This window comes from Haemaphysalis longicornis, unplaced genomic scaffold (assembly GCF_048455015.1).
Source record: "Haemaphysalis longicornis isolate Haplotype H1 unplaced genomic scaffold, Haemaphysalis longicornis Haplotype H1 scaffold_12, whole genome shotgun sequence".
In the NCBI taxonomy this organism is placed as follows: domain Eukaryota; kingdom Metazoa; phylum Arthropoda; class Arachnida; order Ixodida; family Ixodidae; genus Haemaphysalis; species Haemaphysalis longicornis.
Genome location: NW_027526225.1, coordinates 9,657,021 through 9,676,350, shown reverse-complemented (window position 1 = coordinate 9,676,350; position 19,330 = coordinate 9,657,021). Strand labels below are relative to the sequence as shown.

At 48.4% G+C, this 19,330-nt stretch overlaps 1 protein-coding gene and 1 long non-coding RNA gene across 2 annotated transcripts in view; one reads left to right on the top strand and one right to left on the bottom strand.

Annotated features, from left to right (window-relative positions):
• Positions 1-10,795: 10,795 nt before the first annotated feature.
• LOC144161865 (venom metalloproteinase BumaMPs1-like) overlaps positions 10,796-19,330 on the top strand; it is an 83,137-nt gene continuing 74,602 nt past the window's right edge. Inside the window, exon 1 of the mRNA XM_077692444.1 lies at positions 10,796-10,932. The gene's annotated coding sequence lies outside the window, so the exon portion shown is untranslated. The remainder of the gene's footprint in view (positions 10,933-19,330) is intronic.
• On the bottom strand, positions 17,673-18,385 carry LOC144161863 (uncharacterized). The gene is made up of 3 exons (XR_013320509.1): positions 18,233-18,385; positions 17,884-18,043; positions 17,673-17,796 (listed from the first exon to the last, which is right to left on the bottom strand). It is a non-coding gene; the product is annotated as an uncharacterized LOC144161863 (long non-coding RNA).

The following is a 19,330-nucleotide window of genomic DNA, read 5'->3' as shown; positions in this document are numbered from 1 at the left end:
TAGTGCGTACTAAAAGAACACACGGGGACATTCGTTTCCTAACGCCTCGCGGTAGAAAGTTTCGTCTGCGCGGGCACAAACGCGTACTAAAAGAAAATACCTGGACATTCGTTTTCCAACGCCTCGCGCTAGAACGTTTCATCTGGGAGGCACGAACGGGTACTAGAAGAACACACCGGCACATTCATTTTCCAACGCCTCGCACTACAACGTAGCGCGTACTAAAAGAACACACGGGGACATTGGTTTCCTAACGCCTCGCGCTAGAACGTTTCGTCTGCGCGGGCACAAACGCGTACTAAAAGAAAACACCTGGACATTCGTTTTCCAACGCATCGCGCTAGAACGTTTTATCTGAGTGGGCACGAACGCGTACTAAAGGCAAACCAGGACACTCGTTTTCCAACGCCTCGCACTACAACGTAGTGCGTACTAAAAGAACACACGGGGACATTCGTTTCCTAACGCCTCGCGCTAGAACGTTTCGTCTGCGCGGGCACAAACGCGTACTAAAAGAAAACGCCCGGACATTCGTTTTCCAACGCCTCGCGCTAGAACGTTTCATCTGGGTGCACGAATGGGTGGTAGAAGAACACACCGGGACATTCATTTTCCAACGCCTCGCACTACAACGTAGCGCGTACTAAAAGAACACACGGGGACATTCGTTTCCTAACGCCTCGCGCTAGAACGTTTCGTCTGCGCGGGCACAAACGCGTACTAAAAGAAAACACCTGGACATTCGTTTTCCAACGCCTCGCGCTAGAACGTTTCATCTGGGAGGCACGAACGGGTACTAGAAGAACACACCGGGACATTCATTTTCCAACGCCTCGCACTACAACGTAGCGCGTACTAAAAGAACACACGGGGACATTCGTTTCCTAACGCCTCGCGCTAGAACGTTTCGTCTGCGCGGGCACAAACGCGTACTAAAAGAAAACACCCGGACATTCGTTTTCCAACGCCTCGCGCTAGAACGTTTTTTCTGAGTGGGCACGAACGCGTACTAAAGGCAAACCAGGACACTCGTTTTCCAACGCCTCGCACTACAACGTAGCGCGTACTAAAAGAACACACGGGGACATTCGTTTCCTAACGCCTCGCGCTAGAACGTTTCATCTGGGAGGCACGAACGGGTACTAGAAGAACACACCGGGACATTCATTTTCCAACGCCTCGCACTACAACGTAGCGCGTACTAAAAGAACACACGGGGACATTCGTTTCCTAACGCCTCGCGCTAGAACGTTTCGTCTGCGCGGGCACAAACGCGTACTAAAAGAAAACACCCGGACATTCGTTTTCCAACGCCTCGCGCTAGAACGTTTTATCTGAGTGGGCACGAACGCGTACTAAAGGGCAAACCAGGACACTCGTTTTCCAACGCCTCGCACTACAACGTAGCGCGTACTAAAAGAACACACGGGGACATTCGTTTCCTAACGCCTCGCGCTAGAACGTTTCGTCTGCGCGGGCACAAACGCGTACTAAAAGAAAACACCTGGACATTCGTTTTTCAACGCCTCGCGGTAGAACGTTTTATCTGAGTGGGCACGAACGCGTACTAAAGGCAAACCAGGACACTCGTTTTCCAACGCCTCGCACTACAACGTAGCGCGTACTAAAAGAACACACGGGGACATTCGTTTCCTAACGCCTCGCGCTAGAACGTTTCGTCTGCGCGGGCACAAACGCGTACTAAAAGAAAACACCTTTACATTCGTTTTCCGACGCCTCGCGCTAGAACGTTTCATCTGGGAGGCACGAACGGGTACTAGAAGAACACACCGGGACATTCATTTTCCAACGACTCGCGCTAGAAAGTTTCGTCTGCACGGGCACAAACGCGTACTAAAAGAAAACACCTGGACATTCGTTTTCCAACGCCTCGCGCTAGAACGTTTCATCTGGGAGGCACGAACGGGTACTAGAAGAACACACCGGGACATTCATTTTCCAACGACTCGCGCTAGAAAGTTTCGTCTGCACGGGCACAAACGCGTACTAAAAGAAAACACCTGGACATTCGTTTTCCAACGCCTCGCGCTAGAACGTTTCATCTGGGAGGCACGAACGGGTACTAGAAGAACACACCGGGACATTCATTTTCCAACGACTCGCGCTAGAAAGTTTCGTCTGCACGGGCACAAACGCGTACTAAAAGAAAACACCTGGACATTCGTTTTCCAACGCCTCGCGCTAGAACGTTTCATCTGGGAGGCATGAACGGGTACTAGAAGAACACACCGGGACATTCATTTTCCAACGCCTCGCGCTAGAAAGTTTCGTCTGCACGGGCACAAACGCGTACTAAAAGAAAACACCTGGACATTCGTTTTCCAACGCCTCGCGCTAGAACGTTTCATCTGAGAGGCACGAACGGGTACTAGAAGAACACACCGGGACATTCATTTTCCAACGACTCGCGCTAGAAAGTTTCGTCTGCACGGGCACAAACGCGTACTAAAAGAAAACACCTTTACATTCGTTTTCCAACGCCTCGCGCTAGAACGTTTCATCTGGGAGGCACGAACGGGTACTAGGAGAAAACACCGGGACATTCATTTTCCAACGACTCGCGCTAGAAAGTTTCGTCTGCACGGGCACAAACGCGTACTAAAAGAAAACACCTGGACATTCGTTTTCCAACGCCTCGCGCTAGAACGTTTCATCTGGGAGGCACGAACGGGTACTAGAAGAACACACCGGGACATTCATTTTCCAACGACTCGCGCTAGAAAGTTTCGTCTGCACGGGCACAAACGCGTACTAAAAGAAAACACCTGGACATTCGTTTTCCAACGCCTCGCGCTAGAACGTTTCATCTGGGAGGCACGAACGGGTACTAGAAGAACACACCGGGACATTCATTTTCCAACGACTCGCGCTAGAAAGTTTCGTCTGCACGGGCACAAACGCGTACTAAAAGAAAACACCTGGACATTCGTTTTCCAACGCCTCGCGCTAGAACGTTTCATCTGGGAGGCATGAACGGGTACTAGAAGAACACACCGGGACATTCATTTTCCAACGCCTCGCGCTAGAAAGTTTCGTCTGCACGGGCACAAACGCGTACTAAAAGAAAACACCTGGACATTCGTTTTCCAACGCCTCGCGCTAGAACGTTTCATCTGAGAGGCACGAACGGGTACTAGAAGAACACACCGGGACATTCATTTTCCAACGACTCGCGCTAGAAAGTTTCGTCTGCACGGGCACAAACGCGTACTAAAAGAAAACACCTTTACATTCGTTTTCCAACGCCTCGCGCTAGAACGTTTCATCTGGGAGGCACGAACGGGTACTAGGAGAAAACACCGGGACATTCATTTTCCAACGACTCGCGCTAGAAAGTTTCGTCTGCACGGGCACAAACGCGTACTAAAAGAAAACACCTGGACATTCGTTTTCCAACGCCTCGCGCTAGAACGTTTCATCTGGGAGGCACGAACGGGTACTAGAAGAACACACCGGGACATTCATTTTCCAACGACTCGCGCTAGAAAGTTTCGTCTGCACGGGCACAAACGCGTACTAAAAGAAAACACCTGGACATTCGTTTTCCAACGCCTCGCGCTAGAACGTTTCATCTGGGAGGCACGAACGGGTACTAGAAGAACACACCGGGACATTCATTTTCCAACGACTCGCGCTAGAAAGTTTCGTCTGCACGGGCACAAACGCGTACTAAAAGAAAACACCTTTACATTCGTTTTCCAACGCCTCGCGCTAGAACGTTTCATCTGGGAGGCACGAACGGGTACTAGAAGAACACACCGGGACATTCATTTTCCAACGACTCGCGCTAGAAAGTTTCGTCTGCACGGGCACAAACGCGTACTAAAAGAAAACACCTGGACATTCGTTTTCCAACGCCTCGCGCTAGAACGTTTCATCTGAGAGGCACGAACGGGTACTAGAAGAACACACCGGGACATTCATTTTCCAACGACTCGCGCTAGAAAGTTTCGTCTGCACGGGCACAAACGCGTACTAAAAGAAAACACCTGGACATTCGTTTTCCAACGCCTCGCGCTAGAACGTTTCATCTGGGAGGCACGAACGGGTACTAGAAGAACACACCGGGACATTCATTTTCCAACGACTCGCGCTAGAAAGTTTCGTCTGCACGGGCACAAACGCGTACTAAAAGAAAACACCAGGACATTCGTTTTCCAACGCCTCGCGCTAGAACGTTTCATCTGGGAGGCACGAACGGGTACTAGAAGAACACACCGGGACATTCATTTTCCGACGACTCGCGCTAGAAAGTTTCGTCTGCACGGGCACAAACGCGTACTAAAAGAAAACACCTGGACATTCGTTTTCCAACGCCTCGCGCTAGAACGTTTCATCTGAGAGGCACGAACGGGTACTAGAAGAACACACCGGGACATTCATTTTCCAACGACTCGCGCTAGAAAGTTTCGTCTGCACGGGCACAAACGCGTACTAAAAGAAAACACCTGGACATTCGTTTTCCAACGCCTCGCGCTAGAACGTTTCATCTGGGAGGCACGAACGGGTACTAGAAGAACACACCGGGACATTCATTTTCCAACGACTCGCGCTAGAAAGTTTCGTCTGCACGGGCACAAACGCGTACTAAAAGAAAACACCTGGACATTCGTTTTCCAACGCCTCGCGCTAGAACGTTTCATCTGGGAGGCACGAACGGGTACTAGAAGAACACACCGGGACATTCATTTTCCAACGACTCGCGCTAGAAAGTTTCGTCTGCACGGGCACTAAAAGAAAACACCTGGACATTCGTTTTCCAACGCCTCGCGCTAGAACGTTTCATCTGGGAGGCACGAACGGGTACTAGAAGAACACACCGGGACATTCATTTTCCAACGACTCGCGCTAGAAAGTTTCGTCTGCACGGGCACAAACGCGTACTAAAAGAAAACACCTTTACATTCGTTTTCCAACGCCTCGCGCTAGAACGTTTCATCTGGGAGGCACGAACGGGTACTAGAAGAACACACCGGGACATTCATTTTCCAACGACTCGCGCTAGAAAGTTTCGTCTGCACGGGCACAAACGCGTACTAAAAGAAAACACCTGGACATTCGTTTTCCAACGCCTCGCGCTAGAACGTTTCATCTGGGAGGCACGAACGGGTACTAGAAGAACACACCGGGACATTCATTTTCCAACGCCTCACACTACAACGTAGCGCGTACTAAAAGAACACACGGGGACATTGGTTTCCTAACGCCTCGCGCTAGAACGTTTCGTCTGCGCGGGCACAAACGCGTACTAAAAGAAAACACCTGGACATTCGTTTTCCAACGCCTCGCGCTAGAACGTTTTATCTGAGTGGGCACGAACGCGTACTAAAGGCAAACCAGGACACTCGTTTTCCAACGCCTCGCACTACAACGTAGTGCGTACTAAAAGAACACACGGGGACATTCGTTTCCTAACGCCTCGCGGTAGAAAGTTTCGTCTGCGCGGGCACAAACGCGTACTAAAAGAAAACACCTGGACATTCGTTTTCCAACGCCTCGCGCTAGAACGTTTCATCTGGGAGGCACGAACGGGTACTAGAAGAACACACCGGCACATTCATTTTCCAACGACTCGCGCTAGAACGTTTCGTCTGCGCGGGCACAAACGTGTACTAAAAGAAAACACCTGGACATTCGTTTTCCAACGCCTCGCGCTAGAAGGCTTCATGCTCCGAAGAGACTTTTACAGCAAAGCTGTCTACCTCTACCCCCAAACGGTCTCATCTACGTTTCTTCTCCGGTTTGATCTTCGCGGGCCGTGTGGCAAGAGAGAGGCAATATTTGAATGCACTGATACACTGCATGTTTCGCCCATCCACAAGTTTCAGGTTAGTGGAGATGGTCCGGCATTTTTTTCTGTCACGGACGCCGTACGCCGGATTTATCACTCAATGGTTTGCCCATTTACTGTTTTTGCAGTATAAAGGAATGCCCACGAAACCCCGTTAGTTGAATCAAAACAACCACTGTCCCCTTACAAACGATCCGATTCTGCAGATAGAGAGAGAGAGAGAGAGAGAGAGAGAGAGAGAGAGAACTATGGCAAGCGACCCCTGCCTGGGCTGCCGAAAATGGGGCTGTGGTGGGCTGGGAATTCGCTTAAACTCACGTTCCTCCTGAGGCGCAATATATTTTTCACCTTTTCTCTTTTCACCCGCTACTGTGGAGCTGAACGCTGAATCACTGTTTAGATGCGACGAATGCAAATCATTTAGTTTGTTTTACTCAAAGTAGTATTTCTGTCCTTCCATATGCATGAAAGGGTCAAGGCGATTTATGCAAAGCTCCGACAAACACGATCAAGCTCACCTGGTCGGGCCGCGGCTCTTCGTCGTCCTCGCGTTCCAACAAGTTCCGCCTTGACTCGAGCACGGCCAGCCCAGGCTGACGGTCCGCATCGCCCCGGCCTCTGTCGGCGCCGGGTTGGGGACTCGGATGCTGCTGCAGATTCAAGGCGTCCACGGACATGGCTAACCGGGACAGGTTTTCCTGTACGTCTGCCTCTTCGAATTCTGATGGCGCGAGGGAATGGCACGGGGAAGCTGTAGTGTTTGTTTCTGTAATTTCGGCACATAACCACTTGGGGGATTGGCCAGTATCGGCACCTTTGAGGGGCTAATGTGCCCTCTTCACAAAAATAAACCTGCCAAGGAGGGAACAAGAATTACCCTAAATTCTGCCGCGTGAGATGTGAGGGCGACGGTACGTGAACAGAACAGGTTCTTGCGAAGGAGAGCTCTGACTGAGAACAATAATTCAATCTCCAACAATGTTAACTCAACCTGACTCAGTACCAGACAATATAAACTCAGCCTACGTCCCTCTCTTCCTTCTTCCACACATGACATCTGCGTTCGTGAATAAAGCTCTTACCACAACAATGGGGATGTGGTGGTGGTGAAAAAACATTTATTAGGACTATGTACAAGTGAGAGATAGGGGCCGCATTAAGGGCCGACCCTGCACAAACGGGAGAAGAGAGAGAGAGAGAGAGAGAGAGAGAGAGAGAGAGAGAGAGTAAACTTTATTTGAAAAAATTCCCCCGCATTTCCCCGAGGGGGAGAATGTGAAAGTGCGAATGCACGGTTGTCGGCCCGCTTGCGGCGCTTGCGCTCGGCCCCCGCAGCCCACCGCCTCGCCGCCTTCTCTTCCATCTCTTCCATTGGGTTTGTAGTATCACGTGTACACCACGCAGTTATCAAGCCGCTATAACGCCGCTGAGTCGCCAACGCACGCTGCTGACGACGTAGTTTGAATGCGTTAAAGATATAAGGCGCGTCACTAACACTGATATCAGCGTCGAGTCCGTGGCTTGGTCGGTAGAGCGTCGCGCTGCGGCCGCAAAGTCCTCGGATCGAAACCTGGCGCCGGATGCTGTTTCTTTTTTAAATATAGAGGAGCACTGCGGACGCCGCCGCCGCCGCCGCCGGCGGTGGATGGTTTGGGGTCGCTTATAAAGTGCATTCGCACTTAAAATAGGAACACGGGAATGTGTAAAGAGTTATGGGTGAAGTCCTATTTCCAGGACTCCAGTAGCAAAGGCTCCCAGCTCGGCTCTCTCTAGCAGCTCACGCTGTGTCGAAAGGTCCGAGCTGGACAGTGCTAAATCCCAGGACTCTCTGGAGGTTTGGTAGGTGTTCTGTTGCCAAATTATAGGGCAGTTCCAGACTGTGTGGAATAAGTTTGCTCGTAATTTGCATTTGTGGCATTATTCGTTATATCTCTCTGGAAACATGAGAGACAGTCTGGATTTGTGTGGGAAAACGTTGGTTTGAAGTTTTCTTATGCTTCGTGCGTCTTCGGCATCTAACATGTGATGCGGTACGGGCATGGTCTTTCTCGCTTGCCTTTGAGTGTAAAGCCTTTCATTAAGCGACATGAAGGGAGGAAGGGTGTAAGAGTGGTCCGTTTCCCTGCGGCTGTTGATTTGCCTCGCTAGGGAGTCGGCTCTCTCATTTCCTTCAAGGCCTTCGTGTGCTGGGCTCCATAATATTCTATGTTGGCCTTTTGGTTCGGCTAGTAGAATATTCCTGGTTTCTATGGGAATAAGGCCGCATATTAGATTTCTAATGGCTCTTATAGAGTCCGTGATGATGATGAGGTTTTTGTTGTTGTATTCTCCCCATCTTACAGCGAGTAGTATGGTTGTGGTTTCAGCTTCTTGAGATGTTTGTTTTCTGCTCATGAGAAAGTCCAGGAGTTTGCCCCGTGCATCCACAACTACGGCACAAACGGGGCAGCTGACGCGTGGACTGTGGTCAGTCGGCCTGTCGGGGTAATTCCCATCCAAAGACGAAGAAACAAAAGCGAAGAAAGAGACGGAAAAACCTACGGCACTCATGGAAGTGCCGGAGTAGTCAGTCACGAGCTTGTGAAGTTACCCTCACCAGCTTTCGGTGTGGTGTCCCAAATTTAAATCATTACTTGTACCGCTGCAATCTGGCCCCCTCACCACTCTTTGCATTTTGTAACGAATAAGAGACCACAGAATATCTTTTCCTCTCCTGCCGGCGGTACCCCTCTATACGAAAAAGATACTTGGAAAACATGTTTAATCAATTGGCCCTCCCACTGTCTGTTCCTTTAATCTTATCGTTCGGGGCGAAGGCGTTGCGTTTTAGCCACGTGGATCTTTGCTCCTCCGTACACTTATTCATTTCGGAATCTGGCCGTCTCCCGTGCTGGCCTCCAGATGGGTATGACAGTCTTCCCTCAAAAAGATCTCAGCGTTTATGACCACTGCTATAAGTGTCTTCCGGCCCACTGCCTCTACTTCACCAACTACCCTTCTTGTTTTATTTCTTCAGATACTTTTCATGTTTTTTCTTTATTTTTTTGAAGTTTTGATTTTATATTGATTTCAACACTTCCTGGTGCTACATCTCATGTTTGGGCAGTTTTTTTTTCTGTTAATATTTGTCCCTTAAACGCCCATTTTAATTTCATTCGTTAAATGTATTTCTTTAATTGCTGAGTGTATAGTTTCTCTCGGTGAGCGCCCCTATCCTGACCGATCCCCCTGAGTGGGTATGAGCCATACCTTCTGACACCACCACCACCAGAACCACGGAAAAACAATGTAGCAGCAAAAAAGTTGTTGAAAATTTCAGGCATGAGAATTTGGGTCTTGACTGGAAGGTCGGGATATTATTAGATAACTTAATGTTAGTGACAGCGAACAATTTGCACCGTGACTGCAAGGTCGGGATACTATTAGGTTACGTAATGTTAGTGACAGGGCTATAACGCTTATACCGTGAATTGCCAATAGTTGAATATTTTCCAGAGCATCAACGTTAGTTTTAGTTTGAGGGTCCCACACAATGCACACATATTCAAAGTTAGGAAGTATCAAATATGAATATGCTCAATATTTTTTTTGGAAGAAGCCTCCTTGAGCTTGTGGCTCAGTAAGCAAAATTTGGGGAACTTTGCAGAGGAAACAATCTTAATGCGGAATTTTGGCATACCTTATGTTAGTGTAACACCACGATACTTGCATTCCGTTTCTTTATGAAGGGGTTGGTTGCAGAGCGTATTTATTGTTTGTAGTGGTTTCTTTTTCATCAGAGTGGTTTCTTGGGCGAGTTGGTCATTCATCGTGTAAGTAAGCGCAAAATGGACAAGGACGAACGAAGTGAACGGGACTTCGTTGAACGTCCCGTTCCCGTTGAACGGGACGTTCCCGTTCGTCAACGTCCCGTTCCCGAAGTGAACGTCCCGTTCACTTCGTTCGTCCTTGTCCATTTTGCGCTTACTTACACGGTTTCTTTTTGTTAGTGGCATGGAGGAGCACTAAGCTATCCAGTTTTAGCTTCATCCCCCTCAGTTGCACCCCGAACATATATCGCTTAGAGCGAACTGAACAGCAGACTGGTTATTCGAGGTGCTTGTTAAACGCAATAAAATCGTCCGCGAACAGACGAATATTAACAGGTTGATTCACACAACTAACTGTATCTTAACCATAAATAACGAAAATAGCAGGGGACCAAGTACACTGCCCTGGGGGATGCCTAAAGTAGCAGGGAGATTGTTAGAATTCTGATAATTAATGCGAACAAACTGTGAGTGATCTGAGAAATAGTTAGAAATCTAAGCTCATTGAAAATTGGGAAGGCCAATTTATTATTTGGATTATTTTGCCATTTCTCTCTCCAACGAATAAATAGAATAAAATGGGGAACAACACCCGCTCCAGCAACGTTATGGCAGGTTAGCAACCGATACGGATGTCATCGTGTATATGAATAGCTTGGTGTGGTCAGGGCATTTAAGAAATAAAAAAAGAGCCATACCATTACTTTTAAAACGTGTGTAGTAATTCATTGTAAGCGCCATTAGCAAGTCAGCAGAATGAATGTTTTATTTACACCCGCAAAGGTGTTGGGGAACTGTCATTACTATCAACACAAATAATCTCCAGGCGTGGACTTACTTGGTTACCTAGCATATTTGGGGTCCATTTTGTTAACGCATATGCCGCAGGGCTCTTCTAGAAGGGCGTTACTAGTCCCATGGGGTCGCGATCTCAGCCTCGTAATGTCGCGTGTGACAATCGACTGGAACTTATTCTTATTTTTAGCGTTGCAGTTGGTAGAGACACAATACACCGCAAAAAAATGAAGCTTGTCACTAACAAATGTTAGAAATAAACATAACCATGAGTTACTCTCGAATGGTATTGAAAATGTCTCATCAAGATTTCACTAAAAATAATAGTTGACTGACACCGAAGTCGACATTTTAGCGATTCATCCTCACATATATATGTGTTTTTATCGCCAGTGGGAGTACACAGTCTCGGCGCATGCGGTGTTAATCTTGGTTGTGTTCAGCACCTCTCCCCATATGTACTCCATCTTGACCAAGTGAACATTGGAAGGTTTTGAGGTGGTCATCAGCATTCAGGTAACGTTCGCACTTTAGTTCGTGAGATTCTGGTTGGGCGCGGCTTCCTTCAACACTGGGAAGAATGAACCGACAGTTGACATTGTGGAAGTTTGAATCATTGTTTGAGGTCTCAGAACTTGGTTTTCAGAAAACATGCTCTGCTCACACTACTGCCCGCGAGTACATTTTTGTTGTGAAAATATTATACGGCTCGTGAGTCGAAAATCAATCACTGCGTTGTCAAAACCGGGTTGCTATAAAAAAGATAACGTGACGTCATATAACTAGAACTTGTATGCGAAGAGAACGAAACCAATAAATAGACTATTGCAAGGACGGGAGTCGAACCCAGGAACCAGAGGTGAAAGGCAAATGATTTCACCACTACTCTAAAGCGACGACACTGAACGCGGCCTTCGAGGTACTATAAATACGAGTGAAAGAGCGAGAAACTAAAATTCCTCACGGCTGAAGTCTGCTTACGTGCTTGTAGTGCGAACTCATTATGGCGTCGTTTGGCAATGCTTATCGAATTCTTTTTAATAGGACATCGTGTTTGCGTCCCTTTACAATTTTGTTTCCTCGTCTTCATTGGTTACCAGACCGCGGATCATTTGGAACTTCATACTGAGAAGCAATGAATCTATTTTATGATAGCTTTATGAAATCCGCATGACACACACGTGATGACGCAGTGAAGCATCGCCAAGGAATGCCATAGCGTTTTTGCATACTGAGCTCGTGAGCAGACTTAAGGGTGCAGATAAATTTTTGCACTACGTTCATGTCTTACTTGCTTCTTTTAGAGCGCAGCACTGAAGCGTCCGCTCCTATGGTTTCACGTCGCCCCTCGCCGTCTTCTGTTGATGCAGCCGAGAGGACGAGGAGGACACCGAAGAAAAAGCGAGACGGAAAGCGGAGGGCGAGAGCGTGGTGAAAGTGTGATGAGAAAGCGGTACGCCGCCAGTTCTGCGCGAGACGTACTCTGCGGCGAGAGTTTTATCATAAGAGAGTTTTAGCATAGCGGCCACCGGACGCTCACGGTACGGCGGCGGGTTATTGGGACCCGACTGCGCAGGCGCGCGTGACGAGGGCGAGGAGGTTTCCCCTCAGCGGAGCGAATGCAGGGGCATGGCGAAGATCGGCCCGCGGAACTAAATCACCCTATATATACCGGAACGAATGTGCGATTGCCCAGTCGGGCCCGGCTACCCGCCGCCGTAGCGTTAGCGGACGGTACCCGCTATGATAAAACTCTCTCAAATGGCTTGCGTCCGCTAACGCTACGGCGGCGGGCTACCAGGACACGACTGTGCATGAGCGCGCGGGGAGGGCGAAGACGTCGCCCTTTACCGGAACGAAAGCGCGCGCTCCGCAATGCGAGCGACCGTCCCTGGGGAACGAATGGGCACCTGCCCAGTCGGGCCCCGCAACCCCTGCGGTAGCGTTAAGGCCCAACCACATGCACGCGTAAAGCCGACGCACTCGCGCAATGACGTAAACCGGAGTAAGCGCGTAAGGAGCCGGCGTACGCCGAATGCATTGCGACGCGCTTGTTTCACCCAAGTCAGAACCCGCCAGACATCGACGCAAACTTTCGGGCGCACGGTGTTGACTTAGACCTCTGGCGGTGATGTTATCTGGCGGTCAGGTCGCACAACAAGACAGCAAGTTGATAAATCAGCTAACTTTGCTATTAATTATGCGACAAAACGAAGTAATTTTTTAAAATACAAAGAACAAACAACCGAACAAAACACGCGAAGCAACGAGCAACTATGGTAGCAAGGCGGTTTACGCCAAATGTAGCAGAGGGTTTTGTGCCTGCCAAGTATGCATCCTAATCCTTAACGTTTTTTAATGTCCGAGGAACTGTTTAAGTTGTTTCTGTATTAAATATATGTGATTTACTGAGAATAGGCATTATTTGTTTTATTTGAGTTAACATATGGTAGTTCAAGTGGTCGCCGGGGTAGTCGAGCCACACTCCGCGGCGCATTGGTTTACGTACGCGTTGCAGCGATGTGTGGTTACTCGCCCTCTCAGACGTCATCGGTCGGCGTCAAGGCAGCGGCGTACGTCGCCGCAGGCGTGCGTCGTTGTGCGAGTGCGTCGATTTTACGCGTGCATGTGGTTGGGCCTTTAGGGGACGCTAGTTGCTATGCTGAAATTGTCTAATGAAAGAGTAGCGCACGCCGTTGTGCGTTTTTCGATGACACGACCCCTTTCTGAGATGACGGAAGTGCTTTGACTGCCGCGGCCCTACCAGAGCTGCCCCTCCGTCAAACGACGAGGATGGTTGAACGCGAAGCTTTCTCGTGACGGATTCTTTGGTTGTCGGCTGAGCTTTCCAAACCGATTCGGCCACGTCGAAATGGAGCAATCGCACAAAACCACCATAAGTCCATCGTGGGGCACACGATCAAACGCCTTTTCTAGGTCTACCTGTAGCATTGCGACGCCTGTGTGCGTCACGTCGCAAATCTCAAGCACACTCCGTGCCTTGTGTATGTTCGTAAAAATTGACCTGCCTTTAATACCACATGTTTGATGGGGCCCCACTAAGATGCTCATTACAGTCTGCAACCTTCAAGCCAACATTTTCATTAGTATTTTATAATCAACGTTTGTTAAGCTTATGGGCCGGTACGATGTGACTTGGCGGAGTTTGACCATATCTTCTGTTTTGGGAATTAAAATCGTGTGGGAAGCCGAAAACGATGGTGGGAGCGTTTCTAACATTATAGCTCCTTCAAACACAGCAGTTAAAACAGGGGATATGTCATGTTTAAAAGCCTTATAAAAAGCAGCACTCAGGCCATGTTTGCCTGGTGACTTTCCCAGGTTTAAGTTGTCAATAGCTTCCTTATCTTCCTCGACGGTGATAGGGGATTCCATAAGTCACTTTGCTTCATCATCAATTTTTGGCAGAAATGACACAAATTCACGTTCAAACTTTGCCAGTTCAATAGGGCTTCGAGAAAACAAGGTCCTATAGTGTTCAAAAAAAGCACGTTAAATATCTACTTTTTCACTGCTAATTGTGCCATTATATTTTGCCTAAGTTGTCCTTTACGACATTGTGTATGCCAGGTGGTATCCGTGGCTACCTAAAAGAAGTTGCGGACTCGTTACGTTTTCTATGCGCACGGTTTTCGTTAGAGTATTTGAGCGCAGTCACTAGGAAGAGACTGTATAACGATCTCTGCGACACTGTTTTTCCCATTCCTATGTACAGAATTGCTCACTCGGCTGGCACGGGTCGAGATGTGTTAAAACGGGTTAAAAGAATGCCAGTTGCACCGGGATGTAAAACATTTTTCTTTCAACTACACACCGGGACACTCCTTGTGAAAACATGGATGCAAGAAAAGGGCCTTTTTATGCCGTGGGGTGAACAGTGTTGGTTATGCAACAAACAGGAAACCATTGAACATGTTTTCATTGACTGTTGGGACGGGGTCTTCTTCTGGGATTTGCTGCAACGTACGCTGAAAAAAGATCTGCCAATCGATGCCCATGGTATTCGGTATTTGTCCGTTGAACATGATGATGATGGCGTCCCTCTAGATCTAATAATGTTACTAGGTCTGCACAGTATATGGAGATGCCGAATGGCAGTCTGCCACTCGGACATTAGAGAGTTTTAGCAGTACGTATGCTCCGTTCGTTACGTTCGTTACGTTGCTACCGGGTTTACCGGGACCCGACTGCGCATGCGCCATTTGTTCCGTACGCGGCCGGCGTCTCTCCTGGCGCTCTGCTTCCGTGTTACCGTATCCGGAGCCCGCAACCGGCTTGCTCGGGTGTTGGAAACTTTAGGCTTAGCGTCCTGGCGAATATTTGATCGCCGCTATCTGTGCAACTGCGAATGACACTCCATAACACAACGTTTCACCTCACTATCATCCCTTTCTCGCATGTGAAACTTTATTTGAGCTACAACTGCCGTGAGCGATCGGGGACCGAGACATCTGCGTAGCCTGTTTCGATGCTTCCGCGCAGGTATCGCTATCTCTCGGGCGCTCGCCGCACCGCGCGCCGCGGCATCCACGGCCGGTCATCGCGGCAGATATATCTGATCGCCGCTTTTAAAATAAGCCCCGAGAACAATCCCTAGCACAATTTTTCACCACACTAACACCTACTTTCTCGCAGGTGGAACTTCGTTTTAGTGATCAGACTGATTCGGAAGAGCAGCGACAAGCGGTTGCTACCGTGGTCTGCGCTGGTTCGAGCCGCTGAGTGTGCCGAGCTGGCAGGCGCGACCGGCGTGTGCGCGGACTGTTTCCGATGCAGAAAACGCTTCACGGTTGCCTGCTTTATCCATTTCTTGCGTACAAACGCGCGGAATCTACAAGTTCAGCTCAGCGATCGTCGTAGTTGACCATGGAGCAAAAACAGTGGGCGGAGCGGCGCCGACGAGGCATCGCACACCCGCATCGGGCCATGTGTTTCAAATTCACGCGTACGACTAGTCGTGGTGACAGTCGTAACGATCAGTCGCATACGAATCGCGTGTACCAATCGTACATGTGTCTAGCGCTTCAATCGGGCAAGGCCAAGGCCATTCCTCGGCGTGAACGGCGCGACCATGTCGTCACCTGCGCTCGCTCTGGTGCCGTCGCCGCCACCGCAGCCCCTGCCTCACAATGCGTCCGGACGAGCGCGATTTATTTTAGATTTGCAATGCTTTAGGGGAAACTGCGTTCTTTATTTACGTATTTTTAGCGTGTGGATTTTTGCAACAACTCGGCTAATCAGCCGTCACACGGAACGAACGGTACGACGCTACGGAGTGCTAAAACACGTTTTCCGCCTCACTACACCGAAAGAGCCCGGAACGTGCGCGCGCATGCGCAGTAGGGTCCCGGTGAACCCGGTAGCAACGTAACGAACGTAACGAACGGAGCATACGTACTGCTAAAACTCTCTATTGATGCGCGGCCAGTAAATGAATATTTCCGAGAGGCCATATTCTCTTTTCTTGAAGTTCAAAAGGCACGCCAATGTGTTCCAGACTGGTTGTCACAAGTGGAGAAGTTAACAAAAATGAAAATATTTTAGCAGTCAGCACTGTATCCTAGAGTGGAACAGTGATTGTATGTCTTAGTGTAATGGGTTTGTTTTGTTGTTGTGTATTATGTTTGTAACAGCGGTGTTTGTCTGGAAATAAAGAAAAAAAAAGCGATGGAGCAATCGGATGGATGCCGGCTTCGTAAGGCGAGGGACCCAGGTTCGACTCCGGTCACGGGAAGCATTTTTTTCTTTCACTTCGGCGTTTTCGCGTTACAGACGCCATCAGTAAGAACACGAAAGCTTCGCTTTAATAGAGAGTTAGCACTCTGTCTGCTACGTGGTTACTATTGTGGCGGCGCCCCAGCGGCGCGAGTCGTCTGCTGCCGCAGCCGGGCGCTGCAAGAGCCATGGCACCAGAGCCTTCTGCATGGCACTGGAGCTGAGCGTCAAGCAACGCCGCCGGTGCGCAAGCAGCCACGAACGCCACGAGCGTGGAATTAAACGGGGCCCCAGTTTTTGGGTGTACGGCATAGCATTCTGACGGGTCTCGGCTCGTCTCTTTCTCGCGTTCGCGACATTGGTGACCCTGACGCTGCAGCGGAGTCAAGGAGCCTGAATGGACCCTCCTAGCGACACCGGCTATAATTCTGCGTCCTCCGCTGCCTCTTCACATGGCTTCTCCGCCCTCTCCTGCCGTGTTCCGCGTTCCCGACACCATGTTAACCGGGATCCAACTGCGCCTGCGCGCGCAGGCATGGTTAGGAGGGCGCACCCCACCATGACGAATGCAGGGGCATGGCGAGGGCCGGCCGCGGAACTAATCCCCCCTGCTGAAACGAATGCGCAGATGCCCAGGCGGGTACCGGTGAACACGGTAACCACGTAACCAAAGGGGCATACGGAGTACCGAAACTCTCCGATATGATATGCATTGTGGCACTGCCTGCTCAATGCAGAATGGTTTGCATTGTAGAGTGACCACATCAAGTCTTTCAACAGAGCTTTCAACTTAAACAACACCAGGCCACTGTTAAATGGCCAAGAACTCTCTGCAAAAGTCCCAAGAACTCTCCAAAGTCGCATAAGTTTCAGGCGATTAAGCTGAAATATACGGCGAGGAGGATGACCACATCTTGATGTGACAACGCAGGCGGAAAATCCATGACGTGTTTCTTGCAGACAATATTTACGCTGCCATTCTCTTCTCTCAAAATAACTGGACCACGAGAATAACTCGACCACGTCATGTACCTTTAAGGAAGGAACAAGAAAATTTTGTTAGACGATGGCTTTAAATGAGTGAGTTGCTTAGGATACCCGTTTTATAGCTAAGTAATTGATTGAAATATCAGCGATTTCTTGGTTTCTTTTCTGGGAATGCTGCTAACAATGTACAAAAATATTAGCACAGACTGTCAATGGCCGTTCTCTAATTCTGGAAAGCAACCGCACTGGGCGTGGCCGTGGTGCCGTATTATCACAGCAGCAACTCTCAATGTGAAAGCAAAATGTTTGCAAAACTTGAATGCAAAATAATAGTTTTTTTTGTCCACACGTTGCAGCATCCGACACAGGCTGAATGTGAAGGTATTTCCCAATATTGGAGTTCACGATTTATTTTTAACAGTAAGATTTTGCTACAAAGAAAACTACCACAAATTCAGTCCCGCAAAAATAAAATGCCAGCTTCAGTAAGCACTACCATAAATTGAGTCCCACAAAAATAAAATGCCAACTTACCCAACGAAAATTAAGATGCAGCCGTTCCTGGCAGGGCCTCCTCGGAGTGCATTTCCAGGAAAGTTTTGCCAACGTGTTCCCAAAAGCTCTTACTGTCGTTTTCACCTACAGGTCAAGTTGTCACTGAAATGGTGTTCCGAAGCCATTACGTATATTGCAACTACCTAAAAAGGGACCATCAAAGTTCCAGAACTGGGAGTGCGTACTTACTTGTAGAATGCAATGATTTCATCCCGTACAACGGCTTTCATGTGTTTCCTTTTTGTGAACACACGCCTTCAAGAACGGTGTACACACGCCTTCAAGAACCAGGAAAATGGCAGTATGCATTCCTTGTTCCATTGTTTTAAGTCCAGGTCCGCCCTATTTCCTAGAAAATAAAAACAGTATAAAAATATCGAAGCATAAATTTACGCTTCCCTCTAAGAAGGGAGTAGAACAAGATCTCGTACAATGCCTGATTAGTTGTGCTAAAATTTATTTTGCAGCACGAGCCCTGGTAACGTTTTCAGGCGAAACAATTTTAAATATAAAAATATTTGAACGTTTTTAGGCTCACCTGTCATTGCTCCATGCGGAGTGGTGAACGTCTGTATAATACGCAACACTCAAGAGGCACTCTTTCGTGGCTTTATGACTTCCACAATGCATTCATAATCTGCCACACTTGTCACGACGACGCCTCGGCGTGCCGAATATGTCTTCAGCCACAGTGGATGCCACAGCCATGATTTCAGAGGTACATGTAAGGAATGGAAATAATTCGTTTTAATTTCTGTTCTTCAGACCAAGGAAAACAATTGTCGCAAACTACCAGTGTAGAGAAAAATGTCTCCACAGTCAGCCATAGTCTGCATCTGGACAGGTTATACAGATCGAATACAGAATGTAGCAATCTGCTTTCGCAGTATATTTTCTAAGTTCAAGGAAGCACAGAAATGGGTTAATGTTGGGTGCACATAGTGATGCAAGAACTTATCACCTGAGCGTTGTCGGAAAATATTTTGACTCTCGGGTTACCGCCGACATTGACGGCATAAAAATGCAAGAGTGGCTTATTTCTAACGCGGTTCGTGAAGTAGCAACCACTAATTATGGATAGTGGATAATTATCCTCAAGTCTCAAGTTACCACTGACATTAACAGCATAGAAACGGCAGCACACTTTCTATATACCCGCTGCGTGTTTCCACATTTCCTCCCCTCTACAAAAGAAACGTTTGTTACTGCGGTACTGCTAAGACAACAACTGTCCCTTCCATTTCTCTACACTTCAGGCAATGTTATTTAAAATAGATCATCTCAATTGGTCAAAGGAATTGGAAGAAACATGGAACATAAACATGAAACATGGAAACATGGAACAGATAAACGTAAGATGACGCCTTGAAAGCACAACTCGAAATAGCGTCTACCTTGCGCGCAACGGGCAAGGTCCAAGACTCTCGGTCTGGTAAGCACAGTTAATTCATTCAACTCAGCTGACTAACACAACGCCGCTATTAACACGCAAGTTTAAAAAATAACAATAAATATAAGGGCGGACGCTCCGACAAACTTGCTTGGAAGTTGTACACGTGTGCACGCGAGATTATCGCGAGCGACTACCCGAGGAGATTCACTACCGCAGACAGACACAGCAACCGTCAATATACAA